The 13,515-nt window shown below is 42.7% G+C and overlaps 1 protein-coding gene across 1 annotated transcript in view; it reads left to right on the top strand.

Moving 5' to 3' along the window:
* The first annotated feature begins 1,061 nt into the window (after positions 1-1,061).
* Positions 1,062-13,515, top strand: part of LOC138946016 (zwei Ig domain protein zig-8-like) — a 176,598-nt gene continuing 164,144 nt past the window's right edge. The window contains exon 1 of the mRNA XM_070317552.1: positions 1,062-1,784. The gene's annotated coding sequence lies outside the window, so the exon portion shown is untranslated. The remainder of the gene's footprint in view (positions 1,785-13,515) is intronic.

Genomic DNA, 13,515 nt, shown 5'->3' with positions numbered 1-13,515 from the left:
TAGACTCTGCATTTTAATGGTCAAATGGCGATTTCGGTATAAAAATGTAGACAAGGACCTTTAAATCGTGGGTTATAAAAGAGAGGTTACATTGTACTTCGCTGTGTACCAAACACGACATTTTATCATCTTACCATTTTATCAACCTCTCCCCGTCATCCTCCAGTCCCCGTCCCCCCCACTCTTCCCCCACTTTTAATATCGAATAACAAATCATGTCACAACATAGGTCCCAGATACCAGAGAGGACGTACGTTAAGCCTCACAGTCAGTCAGTACTTCGCTGGCGTGGTTCCGGGTGCACCCAGGGTATCAATGAAAGTGACTTACAGACAGCTCATACTGTCGCTTACCTACACTGTCGTTGTGTTACATGCAAAGAGATTTTTTTCTTTACTCCGCTCTCCTTACCGTGTGCAGGTTAAATGCGCATTCAGAAAAGAACGCCAGTAAAAACCTACAGTAAACAGTGCAGAACGAAGCATTGTTATGCAACCGGGAGTATCGATAAAAGTGCATACCTTTCGCCTACCTACACTGTCCTCGGTAAACGTTTGATCAGTATCTACCCCTGATCGTAGGCTACCCTTTGTAGGCTAAAGACACACTCAGAAGAGAACCTACAGTGAACCTACAATAAAAAGTGCAGAACGAAGAAATAAGCGATGCATTCGGTGTATCGATAAACTTGAGTGACTTGAATACATATATACTGCATACCTTTCGCCTACCTACACTGTCCTCGCTAAAAGTTTGATCTATCTACCCCCGTGTAGGCTAAAGACACACTCAGAAGAGAACGACAGTGAAAACCTGCAATAAAAAGTGCAGAACGAAGAAAAGCGATGCATCCTGTGTATCGATAAACTTGAGTGACTTGAATACATATTATACTGCATACCTTTCGCCTACCTACACTGTCCTCGCCAAAAGTTGTATCTCTCGTATACCCCTGCTCCTACCCTGTAAAAGCTAATGGCAGATTCAGAAGAGAACGACAGTGAAAGCCGTAAAAGGGGCAGAATTGACAAAACTTCGCGAGAGCTGAACCAACGCCTGTTGGCTCTATCGGCGTCGTTCGCGGCACTGAGTAGGAAAGCGCTGGGATTAGGTGGGGAGGAAACCAGTGACAGACAGAGAGCAAGGGAGTGAGAAAAAGTGGATCGAGTACGGAACAGTGATAGCGTCTGACTATCTGACTATACTGTCTTCTCTTCTCTTGCGTTACACTGCACAAATCTACGATCCTGACGCGCGGTTGCGGGCGTGTGTGCGTTGGTGTCTCAGTCGCTGATTACTCACTGTGTGTGTGTGCGCGCGCGCCTAACCCCGTCACTGTTTCCTTCCGATACGAGGGGTGGCCAAAAAAAAAAAAATCAAAACAATCCAGAAAGTTAGAAAGTGTTTGAACAGAGAAGCGGGTATACTGACAGAGCCGAGAAACAGAGGAGAAAAAAGAGTACGTACCACTACCTTTTTTTGTTACAGAGAAAAAGAACGGAGAAACAAGTGCGTGTACAGTACTTCTATTTTTGTTTTTCAGTCCTGGACCTTTTTTCTGACTCGTTTCAACGGCATTCTTTACGTTTACTTTCACGCCTGCGGGTGGAATATTTTGGTGTTGGTGTGTGTGTGTGCCCTTTTAACGGAAGGAGGAAAGGTGTGGGACAATTTGTAGCGGTATGTTTGGTGTTTCTGGCCGCTTCGACTCCAAGTGGTGTCACAATCTACGGAGTTACAAACGATTCTCTTGATATTCCAGCTCATTTGCCTCGATTCTGCAGGTAAGACTGACTGATTTTCTTTGTCACAGTTGAAAGTTTAAAAAAGATATGCAAACGTACAAGTGATTCGCAAGAGGCACAAATGTATAGACAAACACGTGATGTTCATGATATTACAAACTCGCTTTTTGAGATTCTGCAGTTGAGATTATTTTGTTTTAAGCTGAACGTTAAAGAATGATGCACAGATATTTGTTTTCTGCGATTCTGCAGGTACGATCAATTTATTTTTAAAAGCTGAATGTTAAAAAAATGACACAGAGATATTTTTAGGCTTTGGTGCATGTGTGGTGTTTTGTATATATATGTTTTCGTGTTCAGATGAGTATTTTCGTCTTTTTTATTAGAGCGAAGCAGGAGCACGGAAATGTACTTAGAGAGATTACGGGCATGTCAGAGTGTGCTTCCTAAGCTGTTTGTGTGTGTGCGTGCGTGCGTGTGTGTGTGTGCGTGCATGCGTTCGTGCGTGCGTGCGTGTCACAGTGTGTGTGTGAGTGTGTGTGTGTGTGTGTGTGTGTGTGTGTGTGTGTGTGTGTGTGTGTGTGTGTGTGTGTGTTATGTTTTAGTGTGTGCGGCCACGTGTAAAATACTGTCTGCCAGTCTGTCTGTCTCCATGTGCCATTTAAAAGAAAAGAACTTTGAGAAACGTCGATATTTTTGCTCTGTATGTTATTTTAGGTTTGAGAAAGATTACAGCTTTCATGCAGTTCCTGTTAATCAGTGTCACTTTGCCTGAATGTTTGTCAGATATTGTCTAGTCTTGTTCTGTATGTTCGGTCTAAGAAAGCCGCTGACAGCCTTCTTATATTTTATGTTTTGTCAGTTGTGCTTGAATGCTTGTCAGATTGTGTGTGAGTTTATTCTAGATTTGAACATTTGTATTCGTCGTGTGAGGTGTTGTTTCTCCAACTTTTTTCCCTTTGAAACTCAATTCTTTATCGATTTTTGTTTGTTTAATTGTTTCCTTCGTTCATCTCTTTCTTTCTTTCCTTCTGAGATTTGGTGTCACTGGGGTATATTTCAAGGGGAAAACCTCGGATACAAAACCTTACACGAACTAATCTTTCTCTCTTTCATTCTTTTTCACTCTTTCTTTCTGCCTATCTTCCGGTCTTTAAAAAAAAGAAAAAAGTTTTTGTCCTTCGATCTGTTCTTTTCATTGCTTTCTGTTCATTTCGTTTATTATTTGTTGTTCAGGTTATAACAGTTCAGTACGCAGAACGATTTAGACAGCATCAGTTTGAGTTTGTCATTAGATGCACTTTTTGACTCACATGCGAAGCAAAAGTGAGTCTATGTACTCACCCGAGTCGTCCGTCCGTCCGTCCGTCCGTCCGTCCGTCCGTCCGGACGTCCGTCCGTCCGTCCGGAAAACTTTAACGTTGGATATTTCTTGGACACTATTCAGTCTATCAGTACCAAATTTGGCAAGATGGTGTATGATGACAAGGCCCCAAAAAAACATACATAGCATCTTGACCTTGCTTCAAGGTCAAGGTCGCAGGGGCCATAAATGTTGCCTAAAAAACAGCTATTTTTCACATTTTTCCCATTTTCTCTGAAGTTTTTGAGATTGAATACCTCACCTATATATGATATATAGGGCAAAGTAAGCCCCATCTTTTGATACCAGTTTGGTTTACCTTGCTTCAAGGTCAAGGTCACAGGAGCTCTTCAAAGTTGGATTGTATACATATTTTGAAGTGACCTTGACCCTGAACTATGGAAGATAACTGTTTCAAACTTAAAAATTATGTGGGGCACATGTTATGCTTTCATCATGAGACACATTTGGTCACATATGATCAAGGTCAAGGTCACTTTGACCCTTATGAAATGTGACCAAAATAAGGTAGTGAACCACTAAAAGTGACCATATCTCATGGTAGAAAGAGCCAATCAGCACCATTGTACTTCCTATGTCTTGAATTAACAGCTTTGTGTTGCATGACCTTGGATGACCTTGACCTTGGGTCAAGGTCACATGTATTTTGGTAGGAAAAATGTGTAAAGCATGTGAGTCGTATGGGCTTTGCCCTTCTTCATTAATGCTTTTCTCATTAGTTTGTCATCCTCTAGCTTTTCTTCTTTCTTTTATGTCTGTAACTTTTTTGTTGTTCATGTGATTAAAGCTGTAGTAGAATACGTGTAGACCTTTATTTTTTTAAATCGTTGCTCAAACGTCTTTTTTTTCTTATTTGTTCTTTCTGTCCGTCTGCCTTTTTTTTCTGTTTTCTTCGTTTTCTATCTTTTCTGTCTTTCTTTCGTCCCTCCCGCCTTTCTCTCTTTCTTTCTTTCATTTTGTCTTTACTTCTTTCTTTCTTTCATTCTTTGATTCAATCTGTCTGTCTTGCTCCTTTCATCGTTTATTTCATCGTTTCTTTATTTATTTAAAGTAGAGATTGTGTTAGATGCTACAGTGATCGGACTAGAAATGTGTTGGTTTTGCAAAAACAAAAGTGTACAAATCATCGTAACGTTATAACACAATTCTTGGGGTTATGAACTGAAGACCGATTAATACAGTTCTGAGCGCAGCTGAGACTTTGGGTCAGCGGATACAATAATCTCTTTAACATTATTTTTCTGTCTACTGATTTTCTTGACTTTTCTATAATTTACTATTAGTGTGCAAACGACCACTATAGCACACAACAACAACAACAACAACAAAAACAACAACAATAACAAAACAACAACAACAACAACAACAACAACAACAACAACAACAACAACAACAACAACAACAACAACGGCGACGATGACGACGATGACGAAAACGAAGACGACGACAATGAATAACGCCGAAAATCCTTCCATCGAGAAAAACAAAAATGCACAACACATTAAAAGGATATACAACGGAGACGGTTTGTGACGAAATAAATACGGAAGACAAAGAAGAAAGAAGACAAATGTCGCAGAGAGAGAGAGAGAGAGAGGGAGAGAGAGAGAGAGAGAGAGAGAGAGAGAGAGAGAGAGAGAGACAGAGAGAGACAGAGAGAGACAGAGAGAGACAGAGAGAGAGAGAGAGAGAGAGAGAGAGAGAGAGAGAGAGAGAGACAGAGACAGAGACAGAGAGACAGAGACAGAGACAGAGACAGAGACAGAGACACAGAGAGAGAGAGAGAGAGAGAGAGAGAGAGAGAGAGAGAGAGAGAGAGAGAGAGAGAGAGAGAGAGAGAGAGAGAGAGAGAGAGAGGGGAAGGGGTTGAGGGAAGTTCGAACGTGCACTAATGAATGGCTAATAATATTGGGTCATCAGTCAATCTAAGTTAAGGTGTGTGACTTTGGAGAAGTGAAGCACGAAACTCTGTATGAGCCAGAGGTTGGATCTTTCTGCGATTTAGTCTTGCGGACATTCTTATTTTATCTTTTATCTTTGCTAGTGTTCCGTTGTGTTTTGTGTTCATGATTGCACGACGTAGTTGTTTTGATTTAAAAAAAATTGGGGGGGGGGGGTGGGGGGGGGGGGGGGGGGGGGGGCAGAGAAAAAAGGAGCATTATCGCTCTCTGCCGCGTTGAAACCGCAGTTATTAGCGATACAACTGCCGTTGTTTAAAACCAAACACCTAATTGATCGTCTTATTTGTAGCGGACGCAGTAAACAGAAGTTAATTTTCAGCTTGAAACTGTTAGTGTTTGGCCAGTTATAACTGCCGTAGGTAAGAAGAACCTTACTGATCGAACGTACACGGCAATTGATTTTCAAATTGACATGCCGTTTCAGCGATATGACTTTAAGGAAAGTAAAACCACACAAGAGGTAGACAGTTATGCTAATCACATTCAGGTGTGGTGAACGTGGGTATATTGACGGGCGCAATGGCTTGGTGGTAAGACGCCGGCCTCCAAGGCGGAAGGTCGTGGGTTCGAATCCCGGCCGCGCCTGGTGGGTTAAGGTGGAGATTTGTCCGATCTCCCAGGTCAACTTATGTGCAGACCTGCTAGTGCCTTATCCCCCTTCGTGTGTACAAGACCAAGTGCGCACGGAAAGGATCCTGTAGTCCAGGTCAGAGTTTGGTGGGTTATAGAAACACGAAAATACCCAGCATGCTTCCTCCGAAAGCGGCGTATGGCTGCCTAAATGGCGGGGTAAAAACGGTCATACACGTAAAAATCCACTCGTGGGAGTTTTAGCCCACGAACGCAGAAGAAGAAGAAGAAGAAGAAGAAGAAGAAGAAGAAGAAGAAGAAGAAGAAGTGGGTATATTGCAGTTAGACTCAAGACAAGGCTAAGAACATTTGAAGGAAAGAATAACCAGAAAAACAGAACAAGCAAATGACAAAAGAACACATGAAAAATACAACAACAAAGAAAACAACGACGAAACTTCTTCTCCAGATTTGAAATTGTTATAATCCAGCCGTGGCCTGCACTGCAACGATTTAGTCTCTCTTTCTCACTGTGATTTTGTCCCCGATAACTTTTATTTTTATTTTTTATTTTTTATCTGATTCTATTAATTCCATGGCGCGCTGTGCACCGAGTTGTCCCCCCTTTGACAGACCACATGTAGCACTAATTGGTTTTGGGGCGAAGAGCGATAAGGAGTTACCGGTCACGCCTCTAATTTGGCACTTTTCTTGGCAGTTTGGGGCATTGGGGCCGCCATTTTGCTACTCATTGACCTCTCTTCGCTGTAATTACATGTGTGGTATGCGTTCAGATCAGCGATTGTTTCCCCTCCATATTCCCTCCCTAGCATTTCTTAATCTAAGTTTTGTGTTGTTGCAATACTGCCAAATAGTTCGTGGATTTAAGGGGGAGGGGAACTCTCTTCACTAGTGTATCCATGACTGTGTAGTGTGTTCAGATTATGCAGAGAGTTTTTTTTTCAAATCCCTTCCCATTCCCCAATCTAAGTTTTCAGTAGTCGCAAAAGTTAAGGGATTTTGAGAAAGGGGTGAAAGTTGTAGGTTTTGTTGTTGCATAAAAACATTTCTTTATTGTAACTGTTTGTGTAGTATGTTCAGATCAGAGATCCCCATCCGCAAATCTGAGTTTTGTGTTGTTATAAAAATCAGTACATTTTGGAGATACGAGTGGAGGAAAGTAGGTGAATAGGTCGTGCTGTAAAATATCAATCAATCAATCAATCAATATGAGGCTTATAATTATCGCGCGTATTCCGTGGGTACAGTTCTAAGCGCAGGGATTTATTTATTTTATTTTATGCAATTTATATCGCGCACATATTCAAGGCGCAGGGATTTATTTATGCCGTGTGAGATGGAATTATTTTTTACACAATACAAGCATCACGCATTCACATCGGCCAGCAGATCGCAGCCATTTCGGCGCATATCCTACTTTTCACGGCCTATTCTTCCAAGTCACACGGGTATTTTGGTGGACATTTTTATCTATGCCTATACAATTTTGCCAGGAAAGACCCTTTTGTCAATCGTGGGATCTTTAACGTGCACACCCCAATGTAGTGTACACGAAGGGACCTCGGTTTTTCGTTTCATCCGAAAGACTAGCACTTGAACCCACCGCCCAGGTGAGGAAAGGGGGGAGAAAATTGCTTACGCCCTGACCCAGGGTCGAGCTCGCAACCTCTCGCTTCCGAGCGCAAGTGCGTTACCACTCGGCCACCCAAATATCTCAACTCTAATTCATGTTAGGTATGTCCAATGTAGAATGCTCACATCCTCCTACTGTCTGCCTTCCCTGCTCCAATCTGAGTTGTGTGCAGTCGCAAAAATCAGTGGATTTAGAGAAAAGGGGGAAGAGGGTGGTGATGGTATGTGGCATTGCAGGGAAAAGCACAACAACAGATGTTGTGCCTGGCTAGAATTGTATTGTTAAAGTTGGCTGAGTGCGTTTTTATTGACATAACCGGTGAGGATTTTCGCTGTTGATGCTTTAAAACTGGTGGCACGGCTTTGCACGCATGTTGTTGAACCTTTCGCGAACAGATTCGTATTTTGATTGTTTTGTTCGCCTGTCTTTTCTGTTTGTTCTTGTTTTCTTGCCAGTCAGATTATTTGCCCTTCACCCCCCCTCTCTCTCTCTCTCTCTCTCTCTCTCTCTCTCTCTCTCTCTCTCTCTCTCTCTCTCTCTCTCGCTCTCTCTCTCTATCTCTCTCAGTCGCTCTCTCTCTGTCTCTCTCTCTGTCTCTCTCTCTGTCTCTCTCTGTCTCTCTCTCTCTCTCTCTCTCTGTGTGTGTGTGTGTGTTTGTGTGTGTGTGTGTGTGTGTGTGTGTGGTTTTTTTTGTGGTCTATCTGTCTGTCTCAGTATCTGTTTTTCTGTCTGTCTGTCTGTGTTTGTTTCTGTTTCTGTGTGTCTGCGTATTTGTTAACTTTGTTTGCTTGATGCAAAATCCCCTTCTTTACGTCCCTTTCCATTTTTGTTGGGTATGGCATGCTGCCCTTTATTTCCTGTCTGGTGCCCTCCTGTCTTTCCTTCGAGTGATTTTTCCATTTCTTTCGTCTTCGTTTCCTGTTTTGTCTTTTTATTTTGTCCTGTGTTTTTTCTGAGATTTGAACTTCTCATTGCTTTATGAATTCAGCGTAGGCACTATTAATTTGTTAACTCAGCTATGAACCGTGAATGTGCCTAGCTTTTTTTCTTCTTTTTTTAATAACCCGCTCATAAAGGTAGCATTAGTTGTTTTGTTTTTTTCCTTCAACAACGTTTCTTTAATTAACAAGAATCTTAAACAGAATGAGGCAGAAAAACAAGAGGATGAAAGTCGCTTGTTCATTTCAATACTTGTTATTCTCTCAGGTGCCAGGAGAAAAGGTTCCGTACAAATCTCGCTTACTCTATTACACATGTCGTATGCACAAAGGGCGATTACTTCCCTTTGGTTATTTGATACTTTAAATAAGTTTTTTCGTTATGTGATTTTTCAGTTGTACATTTGCTGGGAAAAGTTAGCTAGAAGGTAACCTGCAGTGTAAATGCTAACTTCGTCAACTTTCTAATCAAATGTATGTGCATCTAGATCCTTCTCTTACGTTTTGCAAACATCTGTTGACGTCAGTCCAGTGAATCTTGACAAATGCCGTACACAAAACATAGATATACATCTACAAATTTTTTTTTAAAAAGCAGAAAGGAACAAAACATTTGTTAAAACTGAAGAGCATGATCTGACTGCACTTTACAAAGCGTGTATATACATGTTTGGGACATCATTCTGAATGACTTTTAGAACATGTAGTTAGTTAGAGATCTTCAGGTGACAAGTCTACATTAGTTACGTGGATTCATGTATAGTTCTTTTCACAATGTAGCACCATGCACATGTAAAAGTAAAAAATCAAACAGAACAAGAAAATAAACGCAAACGCACACCTGAGCTGTCATTCCATCTCGATTGAATTTGGTAATGTGTTTTTATGTGAGTTTGAAACGATGAATCAAGCTCGTTCTTATACTAAGCTTAACGTACACGACACCAGTTCAGATTTGTCATTCTCGAAATCTAATTAATGAGTTATGTGTACGTTATTTAGCAGAAACATATTCCCTCACAGAATTCGACAGAAGTGCATTTCCTCAATCAAATTTGAACCAAAAGAATCGAAAAGAGGAAATGATGGGAAGGTTTTTGGCGACTTTTTATTTATTTTTTATTTTTGGTGGAATAATCAGAAAAAATAGAACTTGAAAACGGGAAGCCGGGGGGCGGAGGGGCGGAGGGGTGGAGGTGGATGGGGGGGGGGGGGAGATGAGGGCTTGGGAAAGCATGCGGCCAATGTGTAGGAGGGAAGGCGTTCTGGCGTCTAGAAGACCGAATAAAGGTGAAAAAAAGGACCCATTAATGAGATTTTGACAGTTCGAATGTGGTTGTTAATCACCGTGTTTTGTACCCCTTACTTGAACTGTGTTCTTGTTGTTGATTTTAATTCAGAATTATGTCTTTCTCTTTCTTTTTGGTCCAGCGAGAAGTTAGATAAAATAACAGCAGAAAAAGAAATATCTGTTACCACTTCATGTATACCCGAGGACACACTACAGCCAACACCTGAGCAGAGTTCTTCGGTCGTGTTCTGCGCATTTTCCAGTCGCACATCTGATCATTGTGTCTGAAAAAAGTAAACAAAAATAATTTGCAATCAGATTTTGTAAACCAGGCTGTGAGCTCGGGTTTCCTGTTTCAGTTAACCTTCTCCCTCAGTTTTCAACAACTTTCTTGTCCGTTGCTAATCCTGTTCACACGGTCCAGTTCTCAAAACGAAAGATTTGCTCATGATTCCTACAGCTTTACTGTCGCGTGATCTTCAGCAACGTGACTTAACGAGCTGTGACATCAAATTGTCAAGAGCCATGGATGATCTACGAAGGGTGAACTTGATCATGCGTACCACACACCTATGGAATTAATAGTGCAATACATTAAGTATAAACTATCCTCGCGGTGCTTGTAATCCTTTAAAGCCTCAAATTAATTGGGGGAAGTTTACTTTGCGAAGCTGGCTGCAAGACGCTTTGGTACTGAATGTTCAGAAAACAAGATTTAGGGGCAAAGTACACCTGCGCAGTCGCCACTACACTAATGCTGCGATAGGGATTATGACGAGTATTTGGCCTGGTTTTTTTTCACGCAACGTGTAGCGGGCTGGGGAAAAACAATAATAATCTCAATAATCTGCAGTGCGTCGTCTGTGCCGCTGACTCTGCGTGTGTGTAATTTGCCCCTTTAGCGAAGCCGACTTCGAGCTCAATTAACCGCCGCAACAGACATTAGAATTTGATCACTGTGCTTGTAATGTGAAACAGGTATTTTTCTGGTGTCATCATCTATTATGAACGCTTTGTGCCCTCGCTGTAAGGTGACACTCGGCTCCTGTGTGGCGTCATATCTTTCTTTTCATCCTTATCTGACGTCCTTATTGAAAAGGTGCTTACCCTCCTTCAAGTGAGATGAGCGATAAAAAAGAAAGTGGATCAACTCAGGCTTAGCAGACTTGAGTTCACAGGTAAGCTCCGTTATCTGATCTCATCAGCAAGGAGTTCTCAAATGTTGGTGCTTGTGATTTTAAAGACACCATCCTTCCCCCATACAAACTGAACCATCATGCAAACCACGTAGACAGATCGATTCCATGCTGTTACACAAATGTATGGTGTACGATTATCCCAGCTTCCGCTAGTACACAAACAGTATATTTACAGCCTGATAGCGGGCTGTACACGGAAAGCCTTTTTTTGTCGCTGACTTACTGGTGTCACTCACCCCTATATAATTAATTTGTGTAATTGGCTCCAAACACAAAATCACGTTCTGCACATGAAGCAACTAAACTGAAGACTTCAAGTATGTGTCAAAAGAGTATCCCGTGTATAAGTGTGAGCAGGTCTGTGGCTATGTGTACATAGTACAAGAGAAGAGATACTTCTTTACGAAATTTATGTTCACAGGTAGGCTTTGTTATCTGGTCTCATCATTTATTGTAACGGGGTTTTGTGTGCTTGTCGTTTTGTAAGCGTTACACGGATCCTGCTGTTTTGTTCTTGCAGGGTTTGGGATGCTCCGGTGGGTTTTGACTGTACTTTTCTTGTAAATCACGTCAGACGGTTGTGTACTGGCTTTCTTTATCTCCCCCAACTAGGGAAGGTGTGTGTGTTCTGCGGAGTTCATTAACGAAGTTCCTGTAAATTCTTCCTCACGTTCTTTCTGTCGCGAGAGCTTAGTCTTGTTGCGTGTCTGTTTGCTGTAGATTGTGCTACTGAGGATTTCCGTGCTGGTCGCTCGCGTGTGTGTGTGTGTGTGTGTGTGTGTGTGTGTATGTGTGCGCGCGTGCGTGCGTGTGTGCTTGCGTGCGTGCGTATGTATGCGTACGTGCGTGCGTGCGTGTGTGTGTGTGTGTGCGCGTGCGTGCGTGCGTGCTTGCGTGCGTGCGTGCGTGCGTGCGTGCGTGCGTGCGTGCGTGCGTGTGTATGCGTACGTGCGCGCGCGCGCGCGCGCGCGTGTGTGTGTGTGTGCATGTGCGCATGCGTGTGTGCTTCGTTCGCATGCAGGAGCTAATGTGTCATTAAGATGCGATTTGTGTGCACATTTTCCATAGAATAAAAGTTGAGATCTGCCGCCCGCTTTATGCCACTTAGAACGTTTGAAAAAGAAACCTACAACGCACTTTCACATGAATAGATATCAATGCAAGTAAGAAGAGTGGTACCAGTTACCGTCATTTTCAGCTATAACCTAACGTAACATACATTTTCGTTTGGCAGCTACACAATGGCTGGTTTGTACACGTTCACTCAGTCTTTGTGGGTTGCCCTATATCATATCAGTTTACCACAAGAAGTGTTATTTATCATTTAATTGTTCGATCATAGACAAATCGACTGACATACAATGAATATTATTATTTGAGTTAACCATACGATCATAGACAAATCGACTGAAATGCAATCACTCGCAGACATCGGAATGTTTCAGACATCGGTCACTGACAGAGTGACAGAAGGGATTCTTTGTGTTTTCTTGCTGTTTTCTAGCTCTACTTTTGTCTGTTATCACTTCACTTTTCTTCCAGAGATAAGAAGACTTTCCTGCACCTGGTGCTAGTAACTTTCAGTTTCTTGTTAAAAGCGAGACTCTCTGTTTGTCTGTCTATCCGTTTATCCGTCTGCCAGTCTGCCTGTCTGTTTGTGTGTGTGTGTGTGTATGTGTGGGGGTGGTGGTGGTGGTGGGGTGTGTGTGTGTGTGGGGTGGGGGTGGGTGGGTGGTGGTGGTGGGGTGTGTTAGTGTGTGTGTGGGGGGGGTGGTGGTGGTGGGGTGTGTGTGTGTGTGGGGGGTGGTAATGGTCGGTGGGGTGTGTGTGTGTGTGTGTTAGTGTGTGTGTGTGTGTGTGTGTGGGGGGGGTGGTGGTGGTGGGGTGTGTGTGTGTGTGTGTGTGTTAGTGTGTGTGTGTGTGTGGGGGGGGGTGGTGGTGGGGTGTGTGTGTGTGTGTGTTAGTGTGTGTGTGTGTGTGGGGGGGGGGCGGTGGGGTGTGTGTGTGTGTGTGTGTGTTAGTGTGTGTGTGTGTGTGCGTGTGTGTGTGTGTGTGTAAGTGTGTAAGTGTGTGTCAGTGTGCCCGTCTGTGTGTATGTGTGTCTGTCTGTGTCTTCTTCCCTATGCTATGCTGACTTGGTTTTTCTGTCCCCAGAGCTAGTGTCTGTTTGGGACATGACGTGGTTATAATGCTCTTCTTCCCATTGCCTATGTTCCTGTTTATTCCTCTCAAACTACCCCTCCGCCCCCCCACTCTCCTTCCTTCATGTTTAGTACTTGGGATATTTGTAGCATATCGTGGGGACAATGTCATACAAATACAGGTTCCCTTCTTCTGCGTACACTGTTCATCTCCCTAATGTTAGAATGTTAGATCTTTTCCCGGCTGTTTCCTTATATGGTATGCGTGTGTACACGCAAGCACAAGACCAAGTGCGCACGGAAAAGGTCCTGTAATCCATGTCGGAGTTTGGTGGGTTATGGAAACACGAAAATAACCCAGCATGCCTACTCAACGAAAGCGCGGAGTGCAGTGAAGCTGACTATGGCATGCTCTCAGAGTATAGTGTGGGGAACCCAAATGGGCAAACGAGCTCACACGTAACCAGAAAATTCTGGAACGCTGAAGAAGAAGAAGGTATGCGTTCATTTATTTATTTATTTATTAAGGAGATTTCTATAGCGCATAACTAAAAGCACTATGCGCTTTACACTATCACTAGATATTGCTATTTCATATGTTACGTGGATTTCCATTGGTCAATTGGGCAAAA

The sequence above is a fragment of the Littorina saxatilis genome, linkage group LG1 (genome assembly GCF_037325665.1).
Source record: "Littorina saxatilis isolate snail1 linkage group LG1, US_GU_Lsax_2.0, whole genome shotgun sequence".
Lineage (NCBI taxonomy): Eukaryota > Metazoa > Mollusca > Gastropoda > Littorinimorpha > Littorinidae > Littorina > Littorina saxatilis.
Note: the sequence above shows the minus strand (reverse complement) of the source record. Positions and strands in the feature narration are given on the sequence as shown.